The sequence below is a fragment of the Ailuropoda melanoleuca genome, chromosome 14 (assembly GCF_002007445.2).
Source record: "Ailuropoda melanoleuca isolate Jingjing chromosome 14, ASM200744v2, whole genome shotgun sequence".
NCBI classification, from domain to species: Eukaryota; Metazoa; Chordata; class Mammalia; order Carnivora; family Ursidae; genus Ailuropoda; species Ailuropoda melanoleuca.
Window position 1 is genome coordinate 101,425,860 of NC_048231.1, and position 19,866 is coordinate 101,445,725.

General features: G+C 40.8%; 2 long non-coding RNA genes across 2 annotated transcripts in view; both read right to left on the reverse strand.

Annotated features, from left to right (window-relative positions):
* Positions 1 to 16,991, reverse strand: part of LOC105238511 — a 31,652-nt gene extending 14,661 nt beyond the window's left edge. Inside the window, exons 1-3 of the long non-coding RNA XR_002143122.2 lie at positions 15,836 to 16,991; positions 15,174 to 15,557; positions 14,039 to 14,222 (exon numbers count right to left, since the gene is read on the reverse strand). This is a non-coding gene — a long non-coding RNA (uncharacterized LOC105238511). The remainder of the gene's footprint in view (positions 1 to 14,038; positions 14,223 to 15,173; positions 15,558 to 15,835) is intronic.
* Positions 16,992 to 17,057: 66 nt separating this feature from the next.
* LOC109489956 overlaps positions 17,058 to 19,866 on the reverse strand; it is a 6,682-nt gene continuing 3,873 nt past the window's right edge. Inside the window, exons 3-5 of the long non-coding RNA XR_002143123.2 lie at positions 18,806 to 18,957; positions 17,501 to 17,540; positions 17,058 to 17,404 (exon numbers count right to left, since the gene is read on the reverse strand). This is a non-coding gene — a long non-coding RNA (uncharacterized LOC109489956). The remainder of the gene's footprint in view (positions 17,405 to 17,500; positions 17,541 to 18,805; positions 18,958 to 19,866) is intronic.

The window sequence follows — 19,866 nt, forward strand, 5'->3', positions numbered from 1 at the left end:
CTTAAAACTGTGCTGTCGTGCCTCAGAGCACCTCTGCACACTGTCTGGGAGCCATGAAGCTAGGTCATGGGGTTCCCTACCGAATGCCGACAGTTCACAGGATACCAACACCAGATGCCATCACTCCATGACCATGTTGGAACAAAACTAAAACAACGACACCGTGGTCCCACAAAAGTGACTGAACATGTCTTATCCTGGACAGTGTGAGCACCACTGCCCATCACACCTCAAGCGCCACTGCATGGCTCCTCTTCCACCATCACAAGTGTTAAGAAGCTCAGTCATCAAACCACCTCTGTTTCCTGGCAGCGTCGATCCAAAATTAATTTCCTTACACCCCCCCCCCCGCCCCAATCAAAAGCCCAGACTGTATGGCAAGCCCATTCAACTCTTACTGAGACCCCTCCTGACTGCCCATGGCGTGCATCTTCCTGCCTGTAGCAAGGTAACACACCTTCATCTTCTTTGGTTTTCTTTTGGTTTCTTTGGTTCGTATTCCTGGTGTTCTATGTGCGCTGGGATTTAACAGCATGGATTCTAACACTTCTCATAGCAGTTTATAAAGAAGACGCTTATGTTGTACTAATGGGATGATGTCTCCCTTTGTTACTTCTTTTCTAGAGAGATACATATCTTTGTGTGAATCAAAAACCATTGCTTCAGCCTTTTGCAACAGCCTAGAATAATGTTAAGTTGGAAATAATAATTCTCACCGGTTGTTCTGTGACCTAAAAAATACTTTCTTTAATAAAATTGTAGTTTGATTACCTCCTTCTTTGGATTCCTACAAGGGACTGAATACACAAACAGACAATTGTCAAACCACATAAGAAAACGGAATCTGCCACAGTCTGCAGCAGCCACGCCAGGGAAACGGCCTATCGTCCACAACAACCATCTGGGGAAGCCAGCCTCCAGGCCGGAAGTCAGACTTGGAGGAAGGAAGAACATTTAGCAATGGGTCCAGGAAGCCAGACAGTAAGTAATCCCTGTAACAGTCAGCCTACAACAGCCAGGAATTTATTAATAACTGACAGCTTCCCTAATTTTTGTCCTTGGTTCCAACTGAGGAACAACCAGGGAAAGCGCTAGGCAATCACGTAGGATGCCCCATGTCTAGTGGGCCCACCAGGCATTTCCACTGCCCACACCCTCTACTCAGGGCCCCAGCCCTTTCCTCCATGACATAGCTGCCCCTCTCTTCCGAGTCTCTGCTGCCACACTCCCCCATGACACCACGTAGCTTTGCCTGCTCTCATTTCACTGCCGCACCTGTATTTGAAATCCAATTGTATATTTCAAAACTAGCTTCCGGCAAGTTTGCACCAACCTGGATAGTCACTAATGCACTTGAGATTTCTGTCTCCCTGCTTTTCCCTCACTAAATACTAGGATTTATCAATCTTTTTAATCTTGCTAATCTATTAATAGGCACTGGCTTATTATGCTTTCATGTGAATTAATTTGATTTCACAGAAGTTGAGCATCTTTTCACGTATTTATGGGCTGTTTGTATTCCCTTCTTGTAAATTACCTATTCTTGTTTTGGGTCAATTTTACAGGAAGACCAAGTTCCAAGTCAATCACTACTACCTATAATATCTACTAGATTCTTACTTATAATTTTGTACTGGATGGCCTGCTAGAAATCCAGCTGAGGGTGTTGTTTTTAAAGAGCTATGCTTACAGCAGGGAATTCTCATCAAGAAATTCAGTAATACTAGATCTAGGAAGTAAAAACCGTGTCCATAAAAGAGACCTGAATTTCAATCCTAGGGAGAATGTGAATGCTGGGTCTCAACAGGCTGAGTGAACACTTTGGAACTGTAAGCAAAGAAGTGTGTACCCCCTGGGCACGGCCTGGATCAATACCTGGGCTGGATGGGGCTCCCCTGAATGTCAGGTTCAAGCCAGTGGAGCTCAGAATTGTCGCCTTGCCTAGCAGTGATGTCCTACAGCCCCCAAAGATAAGAAGCAAGCCTCAGACATTGTTCGAGGGACAGCTATCCATCCGCCCTACCCTGATTCATTATCCAAGAAGACAGGATGGAGCAAATGCAACAAGGAATCAGTCTGAGGCTGATTTAACTCGGGAAAAGGTGGAGACTCTAAAGGGATGTGACTTGAAGTCACACGTTGTAGAATGAGATGCATTTTAGCTGTTTGTCAAATTAAGACATCGTGAAATGGATTACAATTTCATTTGGTGGTTTCAACCCACTAAATAAAAGCTCCCTTCCAGGTTCTGCTGGTCTTCTGTGAGCTGCATCATTTTTGCCTACGTGCCCTCGGCGTGCCTCAGGACCACGGATGGGATTCTAGATACTAGTGAAGGTTTAAACCGCAAACACAAAATGTCAGATCTTAGGTTTTTTATCTTATTTAAAGGAATAACTCCCTTGCTCTCTGGTTTGCTTCCCTTTCTTCCCATTAGAGAAGACTCTCAGGCCTCTTCAAAGCCACATTTTTATACACATGATGGAGACATTCTGGGTCTTCTTTCTATAAGACCAGATCCCTTTTCACAAATAGAAAGTCATAGTGAAACTATTGCCTGAAACAAACGAATGGAACAGTAAACCCGGCTTATTAAAACATATAAAACCTCACCTCAACAGGCAGCAGGGAAGGGAATATACGCCGTATGTACATAAGATGATAAAGAAAAGGAGAGTGACGTGTGTGTGACGCAGACTCAAACTGATCGGCTATATTCTGTCAAGGAAGTGAACTGAGTGAATCAATAAATTCTGCATAGAACTGATGAAACTGCTGTCATAATTATGGCACAGTACGTTACAGAAGCTTCCAAGCGCTTGACCCTGGATCCTGTCTTTGCTTATTGTTCTTTCTGGACACAGGAGTCTTGCTGAACCTCATCAAAAAGGTAAACAACTCAGCTAAGGCTAAGGAAATGTTAACTGTTGTTTCCATTAAGACGTAACTAGATTAATTAGCAAATAAACCATTTTCCACATTACAATAATGTAAACCCTGAAAACAAAAGAAAATAGGTGCTTAGTTAAAAACACACACGTATATTCATTCAGTGCTTTATGACTGAATCCTCCGGAGATTCATCCCCTGCCCCTGAGGCGCGGAGTTTGCATTTAGGGCTCTCCTTTGGCTGAAAGATGCTGAGAAACAGTTCTTTGGGAACCCGGGGGCCACATTTCTGAACAGATTTGGAGGAGGGTAAGTTTTGTTAGTTCAGGTCAATAGGAATTTATGCGCAGCTAGAGAACTCAGAGTCTACAGATTTAAAGCCACGCCGTTGGGAAGAAAGCCTGATGGGGATGGGGGCAGTCGGACCACAAAGTGGTTTCCTCCAGGGGCACATCCACCAACTCCTTTTCCCTGCACATGGAGCTGCATTTGATGTGGCTGTAATGAAGAGCAAATGAAATCTCATCGAAAGTGATCTTTGCAGCAGTACTCTGACATTTTTAAATGCAATGCGCTGAAAAAGACACGCTCATTCTTCTATTTTTTGCAACAACAATAGCCACACTTTCTATTTGCAATTGACTTTGTGCAAATAAATGCTTCCTAGATTTAGAAAATTTAACTTTGTTGAAATGTTCCAAAAAGGCTTAAAGAATCTCACGGACAATCACTGGAAATTTGTTCAAAGGACATAATGGATAATTAAGAATGCCATTCTCTCCACATTATGGAAATGCCCCCATGGATCCAAGCAGGGCAATAGGCCTCGTCTGGTCTCAGAAGAGAAGATGGGTCAAAATAAATGTTACTGGTACTTAAGTTATTTATTTGGGAGGAGAGAACCTAGATAAAGTCCAAACAAAGTAAACTATTTGAAAGAACTCTTCTAACAATGTTACTGAAACAGACCGGTTGAAGAAAAATCGTACATACTGCCCAAAATAAGCCAAAAAATGATTCAGCAACTTTGATGCCAAGACTGTAAATGACTTCACATAATTTAATGAAATTTAAATACAATGAAAGGGTAAAGCTTTGTTACTCAAATGCTATTTCAACATTTTGAGCTACTGAGAAAAAAAATAATCCACAAAGACCTTGCTTAGTTAATAAAAGTTTCCTATTAAATTAATTGGTGACTTACTTTTTTGCATTGTTTTTTTTTGTTTTTTTTTTAAAGATTTTATTTATTTATTTGACAGAGATAGAGACAGCCAGCGAGAGAGGGAACACAAGCAGGGGGAGTGGGAGAGGAGGAAGCAGGCTCCTAGCGGAGGAGCCTGATGTGGGGCTCGATCCCATAACGCCGGTATCACGCCCTGAGCCGAAGGCAGACGCTTAACCGCTGTGCCACCCAGGCGCCCCAACTTTTTTGCATTGTTAACACAAAACCAACTTGGGAAAGTATCTGGCATTTTAATACTTACCTCAATGAATGTAAAGAACAACTTTATATATTCAAGAAATTACTGATTCTCCTTAATCCGAATATCATCTCTATTTTTGTCTCCCCTTTCCCTTTCTCATATGTTATGAGTGAGGTCATCAATGAGTTGTGTTCCCTTAACATAGCGTAGACAACCCCCAGTGACATGATTTTCCTCCATTAAGCACCATAGCTGGTGGCTGTCATGGGGAGGGGAATTGAGGAGAAGGAAGAGATGGATGAGGTTTTCCATATAAAGGTGTTATTTAAAAACATTTAGTTCACTAACAGTTTACTTAAAAACTATCATGTGTTTATTGTTTACAAAATAAAATACAGATACGCAAAGGGGATAAAGACAGGGGAAGGAAGAGAAAGTCACCTATCACCCACCCACCCACAGAAAACCAGCTCTCTATGTGAAAATAATAATAATTTAAAAATATCCCCATTCCGTTCAATGACTTATCTTTCTATTGAACAGCATGATGTGAATAACTTGCCAAGTCAGAGAATTTATTTTTATTCCTGCATTTTAATGGGCGTATTGTCCAACACTTGCATGATCTCTTTGACTATGCAACTACTGTTGAACACGCAGATCAATCCCATTTTTGTCTATCCGAAAAAGCCTGTAATGCTTTCTTTGTAGTTGCTTCCTTGTACGAACATGTTCAGCCACTTCTGTGGTATCATTTCCTAAAAGCAGAATTGCTGAGTCAAAGGCTAGAGGCTTTTGATACATATTAACAAATTGGTTTCAAGAAAGTTTATTCAAACTTAAATGTCTACCAGGAATATAAAAGTTCCCGTGTTGACATTATTACTAGTATTCTTATGAATCTTCCCCCACTCCGTGGGTAAAATGTGTTCCTTACATTTAGTTTTCCTTTCTCCAAGGTAAGCGGGAACACTGCACACGCTCACTAGCCACCGTGTGTAACAGAACGTCCAGCATATGCTTGGGTGACTGTCCTCTGACAGTAGCCGGAAGTGTGTGGCATGCTGAGGGTCTGCTCCCCACCAACGAGTGAGAGAATGAATAGGCTACACTTCTATTAGGCAACAAAATGATGCTAAAATAAAGATTTCATTTTGGTAACAAAGTTACAAACATGCCTACCCATACTGAGCAGTTTAAAGAATATAAGAGCAGATACGCAAAATACAATTATTCTTCCTATTAAATGGATTGATAATTTGAAAGCTAGTGAAATGCTGACCAATGAACAGAAACCCATGAATGAGTGCTGCTGAAAGATCGGATCATGAAAGCCTAGCAATATTTCTAGGGGTATCTGCTGGGCATTTGGACAATCTTAATTATTCTTAGCACCTGCTTTCGGAGTTTTTAACCAGTTCTTAACCAACTGATGGAAAGTAGCAGATGGAGATCAAAGTCTCCTATCAGGGACGCCTGGGTGGCTCAGTCGGTTAAGCATCTGACTTCGGCTCTGGTCATGATCCCAGACTGTTGGGATCAAGCCCTGAGTCAGGCTCCCAGTTCAGCTGACAAGAGTCTGCTTGTCCCTCTCCCTCTGCCCCTCTCCCCCACTTGTGTGTGTGTGTGTGTGTGTGTGTGCTTTCTCTCTCTGTCTCTCTGTCTCAAATAAATAAGTAAAATCTTTAAAAAAAATTCCTGTCAGCCATGCTATGGAAAGTGCAGTAAGGGTCCAGCACGCAGAACATCCTGACCGGCATGCCACAACCACAAGGAAATCACCTGGAAAGCAGGGGCTGGCCGAGGAAATTCTCACACCATCGGCTACTGAGAAGTGAGCCTCAGACCCCCCGTGAGGGAGGGGCCAGGGCCTCCACAACTGAAATGAAATCAGACCAATAGAAAGAATAGAACAGACTACATCCATTGTCTAGATGAAAATAGGGATGAGATAAAGCTGTAATTGTTTCTTTAAAGTTGGTTTAATTAGTAATAACTTTGTCCTGTGGAATTTTTTATGCAACTGGAAAATATTCAACTGGGGAGAAGTAAACATGTTTTCTTCTAAGCATCTCATAGGACATGTTTGTGTTTGGCATCTTGTATTAAATGAAATTAGGAGAACAAAAATGTAAAAGTAAGATGACAAATTAAAATAAATATGTGCCTTGGAAGAAAATTTTGGTACACGGTCCCACAGAACAATGACAAAAGGCCCAGGTCTGCTTTGTTTGCGAGTTGGTTGGTTTGCCTCAGTTGACACTGTCAGCAGCACAGGAATTTGGGGGGCTTTTGATCATTTTCTGGATTCCCCTGGGATATCCAGGTGGAAGGTTTCTCATATCAAGAAGCTTTAAAAATGTCAAGCTTGAGTGAAGCTAAATCTGATTATTTGATGGCCTAGTAATCTATGGACTTTTAAAAAGAATAATAGCTTATAATTTTATAGCACTGTAATTACAGACCACTTCCACAGACATTAACTGTCAGTGGGTATTTGATCATTTTTGACTTGGAGAAACTGAGGCAGGGCATTGCTACGTGATTCAGCAGAGCCTTGGTTTTATGACAGAGCTGAGAATCCGATTTATATATTTTGATTCCCTGAGTGCAATTTTACTTTCATTACATCTTAGCCAATTCACAAGCAAGTTGAAATAAGTTGTGTAATAAATTCCCATTTTTTCTAACCCTTCCTTTCCACCCAAACTAGAGGCCAAAGAATGGAACTTGACCCTCAGGAATGTTCTAAGATGCCAAGCAGAAAAGTCTCAGACTGTTGCCTTCCCCTCCCTCTCCACTTTTTTTGGCGTCCTCCTCAGAGGCAGAGGTGAAGTTAGTGTAACTATTGGCTCTATTAGGTGGCTAATGGAAGAAATCGATTCCAAAAATCAGGTTTACCTTATTGATTAATTCCAAAGATGAGGGCATAGTCTTTTAGGATTGATATTAGCTCGATGTCACATGTCATTTTGTAAATAACACAAATCACGTTGGATTAAACTAAAATGAAATTCCTATCTTCTAGTGCTCCACTAAAACATAAGGATAGCCAATTTGAAGGAGAGATTTTTGTTCTAGCAGAAAAAGAATTCCATTTTCACTTTAATAGCTATCTCTTGGGACTTTCGCTAGAAAGCAATAATTACTATATATGAATGGATCTGAGGCAAATTATTTTTAACTAATTAAGACAATTTGATGGATGGTGAATAGAGGGAAATCTTTGCAGTGTCTTAAGCATGTGGGGAAAGATCATGAGTTCAATTTTTGGGTTACCCAGATGGAGATGCTTCTAAAACATTCGTGGAGAATGCCATCCATGTCTTGAAGATACAGACCTGGCACTTAGAATAAGAACCTCAGCAGAAGAATAACGTAGGGAACATTCTGGGCATCAGTAATCAAGGTTGCAGGTATATGAGATTGCCTTGGAAGAGAGTAAAGTAAGAAGAAAAGGTAGCCTAGTACTAAATCTGGAGAAACCCGTGCTTATAGAACAGGCAGAAGACAACCTGGTAGTGGAGGATGAGGGAGACCGATTATAGCAAGAGGAGAGAGAAGGGGGTCAGAAACACCCAGAGAGGAGAGTGCCCAAGGAGGAGGGAGTGTCAGCCATGTTGATGCTACTGAAAAGCTGAGTCGGCAGTGCGTGAAAGTTGTTCCTGGCTTTACTGAACCTGCTGTTCTGGGTCCCAAGGAAAGGTCAGACTCCACTGAGTAATGGAGTAGAGCCGCAGGGATGGCATTGAAGAGTGAGGGGGAGTGAGGAGGGGAGCTGGTGCACACAGCTCTCTCCTCCAGGGTCTGGCCATGACTAGATGGGGATAATGGGATCTCACAACATCCAGGCAGAGTTATTTCATTTCATTTTCTTTTTGAAAACAGGAGAGACTGAATCACATTTCAGTACTGGTGGGCAGATCAGGTAGAGAGAGAAGAGCTGAAAACGTGGGGGAAAGATAAGCAACAACTTTATTTAAAAAGCATAAATGGAGTAGTTCCTAGAGGAGGTATTGGCTTCCATTATTTACCAATAGAAGAGGGAGAGCTGGGGTAGAAAAGGGATACCAAATATTATATTTATTTATGGATGCAGGAACGTGGATGGATTTCCTCTCTAATAACTTCTGTTTCAGGTAAAGTAGCATGAGCAGTCCACTGCTGAGATTCAGGGAGGGCTGGAGTTTGGAATAGAGCTTCTAATGGTTGAAATAACTATTTTGGAGAGCTGGAGAGCAAGCCAACCAGAGGAAGATGGGCAAAAAGCCAGGCAGTTTTGAGGGTATCAGTTGAGTTTGGTGACCGTGAATTGTAGAGGTGTCAAATTGCCAGGCCATGAAAATATAAACGCAATGTTCCCTATGTGAATTATTTTGATTACCAAGGAATATAGAAGTTAGCAAAAGTTCATGACCTGGTATCTAAGGAAGAATTTTGGAATCTGACAAAGTGGGCTGAAAAAAGCCTAAAACATCTGACAAATTAAAATAGTTCAAAGTGAAATCATTTTTGCATTACTGACAAAATAACATCAATGAAAGTAAATATCAATACTCAGGATGCAAGAAAGTTCAGGAACAATAGAAAATAGTAGTTCTTAATACCACACAGGATCAAATCCAAATTATAGCGTGAAAGGAGGACTCTTATTAACAGATAGATAAGAATAGAAAAGAAGATGTATATATCCAAATGAAAGTGTAGACACAGGTTTCGCCCACCTCACATAACCTGGTCCCCTCCAAATACATGGTTACTCTAAGTGTGACCTTTAGAAGCTTTGGTTGGACAGAGTGGGTATATGTAGAATTCTGCTAAGAAGATACACCCACCCCGACATATTCTGCCTGTGCCCCAGATGACTTTGAACATAATTCCAGGCATCAGATCATTTCTTCCTTAAATATAACAGTTTTATCTCCAAAAGGTAAGATTGTAAAAATAGCTGTAATATTATTATCCTCCTAAAATTAATATTAACTATTTAATTTATGCAATGTTTGAATTTTCCCAAGTGCAAAAAATAACTTTTATATAATTGGTTTGAGTTAAGGTCCGTTGTTTGATATGCCTACTTGCAATCTGAGGTATCTCCCTTTTGTGTTGTTTATTTTGTTTTGTTTGGCTTGTGTTCACAATGTATTTGTTGAAGGAGCCAGTTTATTTGTTCTAAAGAATTTCCCCCAGCCTGGACTCTGTTTATTGTATCACCGTAGTTTTATTGAACCAGTAAATTTGCAGATTAGAATAGACAATTGGTCAGATCAGGTTTGAGTTTTGGGCAAGAATAGTCCACAGATAGCATGGTGTATATTCACCAGGATAACAAAATGTTTGGTCATTTTTCCTTTCCTTGGGTTTGCAGCCATTGACAATCTTCGCGTGGACTCATTATTTCATGAAGGGCTGGGAAAAAAAAAAAACTGATATTCTACTCCTGTCATGCCTTCTTCATTTACTGTGTGAAATAATTCATAGACAGAAACCCTTGCTCATCCGGCAACAAGTTGCTTGCCCTGAGATGCAATTCATAGAGAAAACAAATTTGAGGTTCTTCAATGCACTGCAGTCGTAATCCTTACTGTTGGTCAAGTTCGACTGACACAACCTTGGTAGTCTTGACCCTGGGAGTCGTTCATAACGACCTTGATTTCTGGTGGAATGAGCTGCTCCAGGCTCATTTTGTATACTGGTCCTGGAATTAGTCATTTCTCTGAGGACTTCGTCTCCCTTTAAACGGGAAATATTACAGACTATAGTCTGAGTTTAGGAGCTAATAAATCTTTGGCCATTGTTCCAGTTGTTTAGTTGATACTATTCTAAACATTTTAACCATGATTTGATGTTTTCCCTTGATTGTGACAGCAGGAGAGCCCTTCCAAAAGTACACAGACATCTTCTTGCCATTCAGAAGTGGCACCACATTCAGATGAAACCCACTGAGAAGGTTCAGGGACAACATCACACAGCACCAGAGCAGTAGATGGCTTCTAGAACAACTTCCCCAGCTGGGCTTTTACGTAGGGCTCTCCCCTTCTGCTCTCCTGTGCTTCTGGGATAAAGCGTAGCAGTTGTATCATGCTATCTAGTCACTGTTCCTCTGCCCTGCCTCTCATTCACTGGTTTATAAAAGAATAGGCTACTCTGCAAGCTATCAGGAAGCACCGGAAGGTCCTCCAAGGAGCCCCACACTGGGAATCGGCTTCCACAGCTCCTGCAGGAGCCTTTGGCCCAGTTGCTTCGTGGAATGGTAAAGAGTCAATCATGAATTTTAAAACCACCTAAAATGGCTTGACTTGCTATTCCTTTAGCTAGATTTTGTCAGTAGGATCTAAACCCTTCTGATTGGGATGAGACTCTAGTCCTGCCAGGGAAATTCATCTTTATGGTCCCCAGGACAAGAAATGCCTTCTAAAGCTTTACACATCTGCAGAAGAAAGACAATGTATAGGTTCAAAATAATAATTGCCATTTGAGAAAAGAGTAGCAATGACTCTATTTCCCCTTCAGATAAATAAGAACAAGGTTTCCTTATCTGAGTCACTTCCTTGAGATTCTCTCCTGCTTCTGATGACCATTTGGTATATTTGCTGAAAATAAGTTAATAGAGAAGGTTGTTTGAGAGATGTTTGTATAAAAGAGTGATTAAGTCATATCAGTTATTTATTTTAGTATAAAGTTAAAAGTTTAAGTTAGAAGACATAGTTTATCTGCTCTTACCAAGAGCTTATTTCTCAACCATTAACCCCACAGAGATCCTACATCTCGAAAGGACTCTGTGTCTGTTACCTCTGACACAAAGTCCCAATCCACTGGATATTCCTTAGTCTTTATTCTACTCAGCCATGACTTTTGACTTTTAAACCTTTACCCTTTGTTGAGACTGCTCTGGAAATAGTGACACCACCAGTTTCTGAATTTCCTTCTATATCATCTACATAACAATCTCTTTCATGGATTGTTGATTTTCTGTGTCTGCCCTTCCAATACCAGTCTTCACCCACATCTCCATCTTGGTGTTTCTTCTCTTCTTTACTTCAAAGATAATGAGTCATCTTTGATTCATACCTGCCCTCCTGCCCCTATCGCTGAACGATGCTGCAGTGGACTTGGCTGTTCACCCAGACAGCAGTGCTCACCCAGATCTCTTCCTCTCCGTAAAATCCCTTTCACACACCCTCTTATATTCATTCCCACTGCCATTGACTAACACCATGTCTTCACCATCTGTGGCTGGCTTGTTGCATCGGCTTCCTTGGTAGTTTCTCAGCATCTTGACCTGACAACCTCCCACCCATACAGTAGCCACTCGTCACATATGATTCTCTAAATTCTAATTACATGAAATTAAGAATGCAGATTTTGGGGGTGCATGGTCATCCAATTGACTATAATCTTCAGGAAAGGAGAGTCTCTATCTCTTTTGCTCAAAAACGTCTCCTACACCAGCAAAGTGCCAAAAAAGTAGCAGCAAACATTTGTTGAGTAAATGTTAAATGAACTCAGATATTGGCTAGTTGCCTGAGTTCTTTAATCATAAATCAGAAGTATCTCTCCTAACACAAGCTTAAATATCTTAAAAGCTTTGTTTTTGAAATTAAAATCATTTTTAAATATTTAATAAACACAACAAACTTTTGGAAAAAGTTAAAAGTTGTAACATAATGAGGTAAAAATAAAAAGCACCTTTGTTAAATATCTTGGAAACACTATACTGGAAAATGTGCCAATTACATTATCCATTTCATTAACTTGGTAGTTTTCACCATAAGATTCTTCTTTTCTATGTCTCCCTAGAGAGAGAAACAAACTATAATAGTATCGACACTCTAACAGTGATGGTGAAGATGCCTAAAGCAGCCAGAGCTGTGTAATGCTTGCTCTTAGAGCAATTTGAGAAACCTACATAGAGCACCATCAGTTGAAAAGATTTCCAAGGATGAAAATATGATAGAAGATTATGGATCAAGTGTCTCATCTCATTGCTTTAAGCAGTAATTCTCATAAAGTAGCTGAGGGCATATGCTCTACACTGAAAAGCTTCATTGACCACAACCGACAATATAAAACTGAATATATTACTTGAACGATGGGTCTAGTTCACCAAGACGTCCAACACTCTGTTTCTCCTGTAGAACTTACAAAGTGTCATTTAATTAACTTAAAATAATCTGAAAATAAATATTCTTCCATTTACTAGAAAAAGCAAATCGATATCCTACATCTCATAGTGCATGTTACTCATTAACCACAGGCAAAGACAGAAGCTGTCAGCAGGTCACTGATAAGACAACCTTTAAATGTTTATGAAATATGATAGACTCAAGTTATTTAAAGTCTTTCATGGTATTTATAAGGTCTCAACTTTTATTATTTTCCTGTACTTGATTAGTTTCAAATTCTCTAACACTTATTTACTTTCTATTACATGTTCAATATTTAGACCAAACATGATTTCCTTGGCAAATTTCACAATGTTTTGAAACGGGTAAACTAGGTGAGTCAACAGCAATGTGAGAAATTTATTGCTAGTTGGCCCTTATCCAAACCCCTGTACTCCATTTCATTAAAGTATGGCAGACTATGTTAGCAAATAATGAACTTGGAAAAAAACTTCACAGACCATATGGCTTCAGCTGATTTGGCTCCAAAATAGTGTCTTAAGATTTTCATTAAAATAAAAAAGATATTACAGAATAAAACCACAGGAAATTTTTCTTTTTTAATTAAAGAAAATTAAGCCAAAAGAATAGAATCTTTTTCTATTCCAAAAATATTTGGTTCCGTATATGGTTGCCAAAATCTACAATCAAGTTGCGTTCAGTCAAATACACACACAGATGTGGATATAAATACAGATAAATGCGTGTGCACACATCCACATCCACATTCTAATTGATGTGTAAGATATTAGGAACATCAAAATATATTTGTCTCTCCTTCTAAAACTGGGCTTCCTGTAATCTTGGGATATACACTGCCACACCTTTCCATGTTATATAAATTAATGCACTATTTATATTAATACCAAGATATTATGGAGTAGAATGCAAAATTTGCTCACACTTCCCAGCACCCAGAAATTATCTAGCAAATATTGGGGAGTTGACTCATTAGCAAATTAGATTTTAAGGTAAAGCATTTCAAGTTTGCCACAAGCCAGGTAACATCTTAGACATCCAGCCATTCACTCTCAACTACCCTTAAAAATGTTTCGAGAGAGTTTAAGAGATATCACGGGATTTGGCTCATTCTGTGTGGTCATCTTACCACCGTTTCCTGAGATTTTTTCCCAAAACTTACTCTCCACAAATGATATCTTCTGGTCTCACTTTGGAAAGTTTACACTCTCAATGATACAGCACACAACTAAAATCACATATATCAAAATAACCAGTTCATACACATCATCAAGATTATAAAGGGGAATATTAGCATATCACAGAAAGGTGGACACCTCCTTATTATCAACAAACAGATTGCTCTCAAAATTTCCCCCCTCCAAAAAGTGACTGAAAATATTAGTATAATTCAAGTAAATTTATTATGTAAATGAAAAACATGACAAGGCAAAGTAAAATGAAGCCTCAATGTTTGGTAAAAGTGAATAAGTTATTCATAGAACTTTAAAATAAGTCGATTGATACTAAAATGTTTCCTAAAATTTAAGAACTAGCTTTTCTATTGGGATTACCATGTGTCAACCCTTTTCTCATTACCTTACGTATATCAACTCATGTCATCCTCAAGATAGTCCTCCCCACTGGGGCATCTGAGTAGCTCAGGCATTTAAGCGTCTGCCTTCTGCTCAAGCCACGTCTCAGGGTCCTGGGATCCAGGCCTGTGTTGGGCTCCCCACCTAGCAGAGGGTCGCTTCTCCTTCTGTGATCTCTCTCGCTCTCACTGAAATAAATAAAAAATTAAAATCTTTAAAAAAATTAAAAAAAAGACTGTCCTCCCCATTTAGGTATCATCATTATCCCATTTTACAGAGAAGGGGAATTAGGTCTGAAAATGCAGAGTGACTTTTGTAAAGGTTCACAGCTGAGCTGAGAGTTAAATCCAGTGTGAGTCGAAAGTCTGATCATCCTTTTTATACACCAGCAAGAAAAATCTACTGAGATAAGAAAATATATTGTTAACCCAGTTGTATGTCACAGATATTTGTTCAAATTATTTTATAATTGCAAATTGAATTTGGATTTTTTTAAATGTGTAGGTTGCATTATAGATATCTGTATGCTAACTCTTTATTAAATGGGATGTCACACAAGATCGATAGTGATTTCCAACTGAACTTCTAGGCATGAGGAAGCAAAGACACAAACACAATTTTATGGCCTAAGGTCGTCATGAAATGGCATTAGAAACAGGACTGAAATCTCCTTGTGGCCAATTCATATCCCCACGTGATTTTTCTCCTTGAGCACTTAACAAAGAGGCCTTCAGGTTTCCTTCTGATAAGGTGCTGGCTCAGGGTCATGTTATCCGTCTCAGGAGGCTTGACATAAATAAGAAAATATACGTGTAAGTACAGGACCACAAACACAATTTTATGGCCTAAGGTCGTCATGAAATGGCATTAGAAACAGGACTGAAATCTCCTTGTGGCCAATTCATATCCCCACATGATTTTTCTCCTTGAGCACTTAACAAAGAGGCCTTCAGGTTTCCTTCCGATAAGGTGCTGGCTCAGGGTCATGTTATCTGTCTCCGAGGTTTGACATAAATAAGAAAATATACGTGTAAGTACAGGATCACAACGCAATCGTGAGGTAGGATCAGTACTTTCATTCTTGCTGCTGCGAAAGAAAACAGGACAATTCACAAAAAGGAGGAGGGTCTCTTCCTTACCTTGTTAACGTGCACTGTGTGGCGATGGGAAGAACAGGGTGTTTTCCTGAACATTTCAAACTCAGTATGTTAAATATTCGGACATAGCGTTGCTGGTGTGCAAAGGTGTTTTGGTTCAGCACCTGAGACGAGCCCATCTCCCTGGCACAGCAACAGTTCGTGACCAGAGCATCCGTTCTTCTCTCCATATACTTCATTGTTTGAAAAGCATTGCTTTGTGTCTTTGTGAATATCCTTTATTAATTTCACCTGCCTGATGTAAGGTGAAACTTGGTGAAATATCAACTATGTCAGTTCCTGTTGACATGAACAGTCATCCTGGCTTGAAGACAACCACAAAACCACTCACGATAAGACATCTCTTCTTCATCCGGTCACATCTTCCTATAAAATGGATAGAGAAACCTGGATCCTTTCCCCATCACTGAGCCCTTCCACAGAGAGCTCATACATCAGCTCTTAGCTGCAACATTTGATCATTCATGCCTGTTACGCTCACTGCTAAGTTTTGAGTAATTCTACATCTGGCCTCGATGAGGCATTTACTAGGGAAACATTCAACAAAATTATATACATATTTGCTGAAGTCTTGCACCATTAATCAAATTCAAAAATGAAAAAATACAACTAAAACTTCACATTTCCATTAGATAATTACCTACCATTTATAATAGCCTTGTTCCTTTTTCTTATGAGTTATTTTCCATCTTTCTCCCACATGGGCCAGATGTCAATTTGCTGCGTTCTCAAATAAGTCAGATTTCCTTGGCTGATTTGTGCTTGATGGAGTTTTTCTTTGCTCACATCATGCTCGTTTCATAGCTGGAAGGATGTGAGTGCACAGAGACAAGGAGCTTCCAGTGCCTCGACAGCAGGGATCTAGTTGGTGCAAATGGACCTCAGAAGGGCTTCATAAAGCCGATAAATTAATAGTGTGACACCTGCTTGGGATCCTGACACATGGAGGAAACAAATCACATCACAGGAATACAGAAAGCACCAGAGCTTTAACTCATTTATCATAAATCACTAATTGTCAATATGATTTAATGAATAAAAATGTACAGTGTTAATGAAAACGGCCAATGGCATTCACACTTCGGTCAGCTTGCTTCCCACACATCCAGTGTCTAGAAATTAACAGCCTTTCCATCATCGAACAGGTGTTCAGCATCAACCTGGTTCTACAAGCTGACTGGGGCTGTCAGTGTCGCTCTCTCTTTTGCAAATGGATTCTTGTCGTACCTGGAGGGCACCATTTGATTGCTGGCTGGGGGGTGGATTAAAATGTTAAGTTATTCTAGTATCTTCCAGTTTCAATGTCTTTCATACATTATAGTCATTTCTGAAATGATAGTCAAGCTCCATGCTCAGAATTCATCACCAAGAATGTTTCTCTTCTCAAATACACTCCCATCCCTCTCGACCCCCCTGGCTCCCAACACGACACCTCAATGCAGGGACAAGTATACGTGCTCTTGGGGAACGGGGACAGGGGAGCTTGCCTGCCGCCCTCTGGGTCTTCTCTCATCTGCACACCCATACACTCTGTCCCTTCTCTGCTTATCTGTTCGTGTAACAAACCACCTCAAACTCAGTATTGTAACACAACTCTTGCATGACGCCCATGGTTTCTGTGGGCCAGAAACTTAGAGAAGCTTGTCTCTACTCCATGGTGTGTGAGGCTTCACAGGGCTCATGATTTTAGTATTACTCAGGAATATGGAATGACGTGACTGCTGGCTGTACAGGAACATTTCTCTCTCCCGTCTGCTTCCCCGTGTGGACAAGGTGAAGGCAGGGCTCTGCTGGAACTCCTTGCAAGACCGCCACATGTGGCCTCCCGTGCCCGCTGGGCCCTGAACAGGGGGTGGGGGGTGGGGATGCCGCGGGGTCAGGTGTCCCAGAATAACCAGGTGGAAGCTGCAGAGCCTTTTTCTGACCCAGCTGGGGAAGTCACAGTGTGTCACTTCTGCGGTGTTGTACGAGTACAAGCTTCAGTGCGGCCGACTGAGTTTCGAGGGCAGAGGAATCATACCTCACCTGGTGAGGAGTAGGCAGCTCACTGCGTGGGTGCAGGTGTGGAGGAACGAATTGCACACCCGCTGTTCGTGTCCCTTAGGGACGTGCTGTCCATGTCCGGAATCCTTGGCTGGCCTCTGTCTCGGTCTAGTCGAAGCCGGAGGTCTGCCTGATTGTAGCCACGTGATGCTCGTTTCTCGGATCAGAAGCTGGAAGTCAATATTTGCATGTTTCATGTTGATTTTAGGTATTTAACTTTTTAAGGTGATGTTCCATGAGTGTAGATTCAGTTCATTATTCTTTACCTTTTATCCTCTGTTTGCCTCCCCCTGTGGTGACTTCGCTCTGGAAAGCACACATTTAGAATGTGAGAACAAGAAAACATGGTAGGAGGGCTATGAAGGAGATGTGTCTGCTAGAGCAAATGAATGGGGCCAGACGCGCTCTTTCTGGTAGGGGGCAGAGACGTCCGAGGGCACCTCTGCTGCGGGGCCAGCCCAGCCCTCACTGTGAGCCCTGCAGTCTCAGATTGACCTTCCCAGACCCTCCTAGGAGCATGTGGAAAGTTCCAGATTGCTGCCTGCCCTGATAGCTGCCTGTTAGCACCTAAGGGCTGGGACTTCTGACTCCATCCTTTCTCAAGCCACTCTTCTCAGACCTTTCCAAATTACTAACTAAAGTTTAATATTTTCAAGCACATTTGAAATGTTTTTTATAAGTTGCATGCACACACAGACTATAAGCCATTTTTATATGATATATTCCAGAAGCCTCACTTTACTCATCCTTGGGCACCCAGCAGGTAAGAAGTATGGCATGGGCTTCTCAAACTCCGGGTGCCTCGGTAGCCCCCAATGCATCCCCGTTTCTAGACGCAGCCCCTGTCTTCTCAGGACAGATCACAGACTGACTTGGTTTTTGCCAATGAATCTCCCTATCTCCTGATCAAGTCTGTGAGACAGGAAGGACACTTGTATCCGTTAAGGGAACTCAACACAGATTTCACTAAATCAATCATGAATATGCAGGAACATCTGGAAAATCGAATGTTTTCCCCCACATCTTAATGACTTGTTATTACACACAAGCACAGTGCTTTCTGAAAGATTTAATATCAAACCCACTCGTTTTAGTTCAAGAGTGATAGTACACAGGCTGGAAAAAATCTAAGCTAACAGCCTTTCCCTTCATGTAACTCTAGTTAATAGACTCTTGGAGAAGAAGAGGATTAGTTTTGCAGGATTTAATTGGGGTTCACACTAATTGCTTACACTGAGTCCTTTGAGTTTTGTGAACTAAGACTTTAGCATACTTTTTCGAAATCTCTCCACCTACTTGAGGTAAAATGGAGTTTCTCAGGGGTATTCATTTAACAATAACAAATGCACATAGGTAAGAATGAGGTTGCAAGTAAATTTATGGAATCAATGTCATGGAGAAATCAGTAGGATGCATTACTCCACGGGAACTTTTTGAACATATCAATGATTCATCTGTAGCCGGATTGATTTTTAGCACTTGGCTTACAAACTGTGTCACGAAAGAAGATGCAGGAATGGTGGTGAGTCTTTCATGAGGCAGATATGCAGGTGAATAAGCCTATGGCTCACCTTGAAAATATTGTAAAGGAAGACTTCCCTCTTCCTCTCTTAAATATCTTCATTGACGTGCAGTTCATTTTTACGAGGCCTTAAAAACTCCTGAGTTACATACTGCTAGCAGGTGCAATTTGGAATCCAGGCCAGTTAACGGCAAATGCACACTGAAATTTGAAATTGCCAACTTAGGAGGAAAAGGAGGTTGGAGAATGGTTCATTGGAATTAGGACATTTTATAAAGATGTTCTCTCCCTTCTTCCTAAAGAGAGAAGGACATTGCTTTTTGTAAATACTTGCCACGTTATATTGTTCTTAAGAGTTAGTGTTTACATCTGGGGTGCCTGGGTGGCTCAGTCGGTTAAGTGTTTGCCTTCAGCTCAGGTCATGATTCCAGGGTCCTGGAATCGAGCCCCTTGTTGGCTCCCTGCTCAGCGGGGAGTCTGCTTCTCCCTCTCCCTCTCACTCTGTCCCTCCGCCCTGCTCATGCTCACTCTCTCTCTAATAAATAAATAAAATCGTTAAAAAAAAAAGTGTGTATGTGAAAATAAAAGGCAAATAAAAAGGTGGTTAGTGCCTGAAATCCTCTAACTCAATATTAAAGGCTTGGCCGTCCTTTCCCAAAGCGTGCTGCAGTCAGCGGTGCTGGGAATACTCTGCCATTAGTGCGGGAAATCTAGACAGCCACTGAGTCCTAAAATTAAATCCAGAAGAGCTTCATTAGTTCTTAATAAGACGTGATGAAAATGAACATTATCCACATACATGAATGAAGGAAAGTTGGACAGCAGAATAGCAGGTGGCCAATGAGTGTGGATGCTCGAAACACCTGGGAAGAACGTTTTACACTGAGAAACTCAGAGGCAAAGGANTCCTCTCCCACTCCCCCTGCTTGTGTTCCCTCTCTCGCTGGCTGTCTCTATCTCTGTCAAATAAATAAATAAAATCTTTTTTTAAAAAAATAAATAAATAAAAAATAAAACCCTAAAACTCTGAAGACGTGCGTCGGTATTTTCACGTACTGAATTCATTCCCCAAGGGAGATAGAGTACGTTCTTCAAGCAGCCATTGTAAGT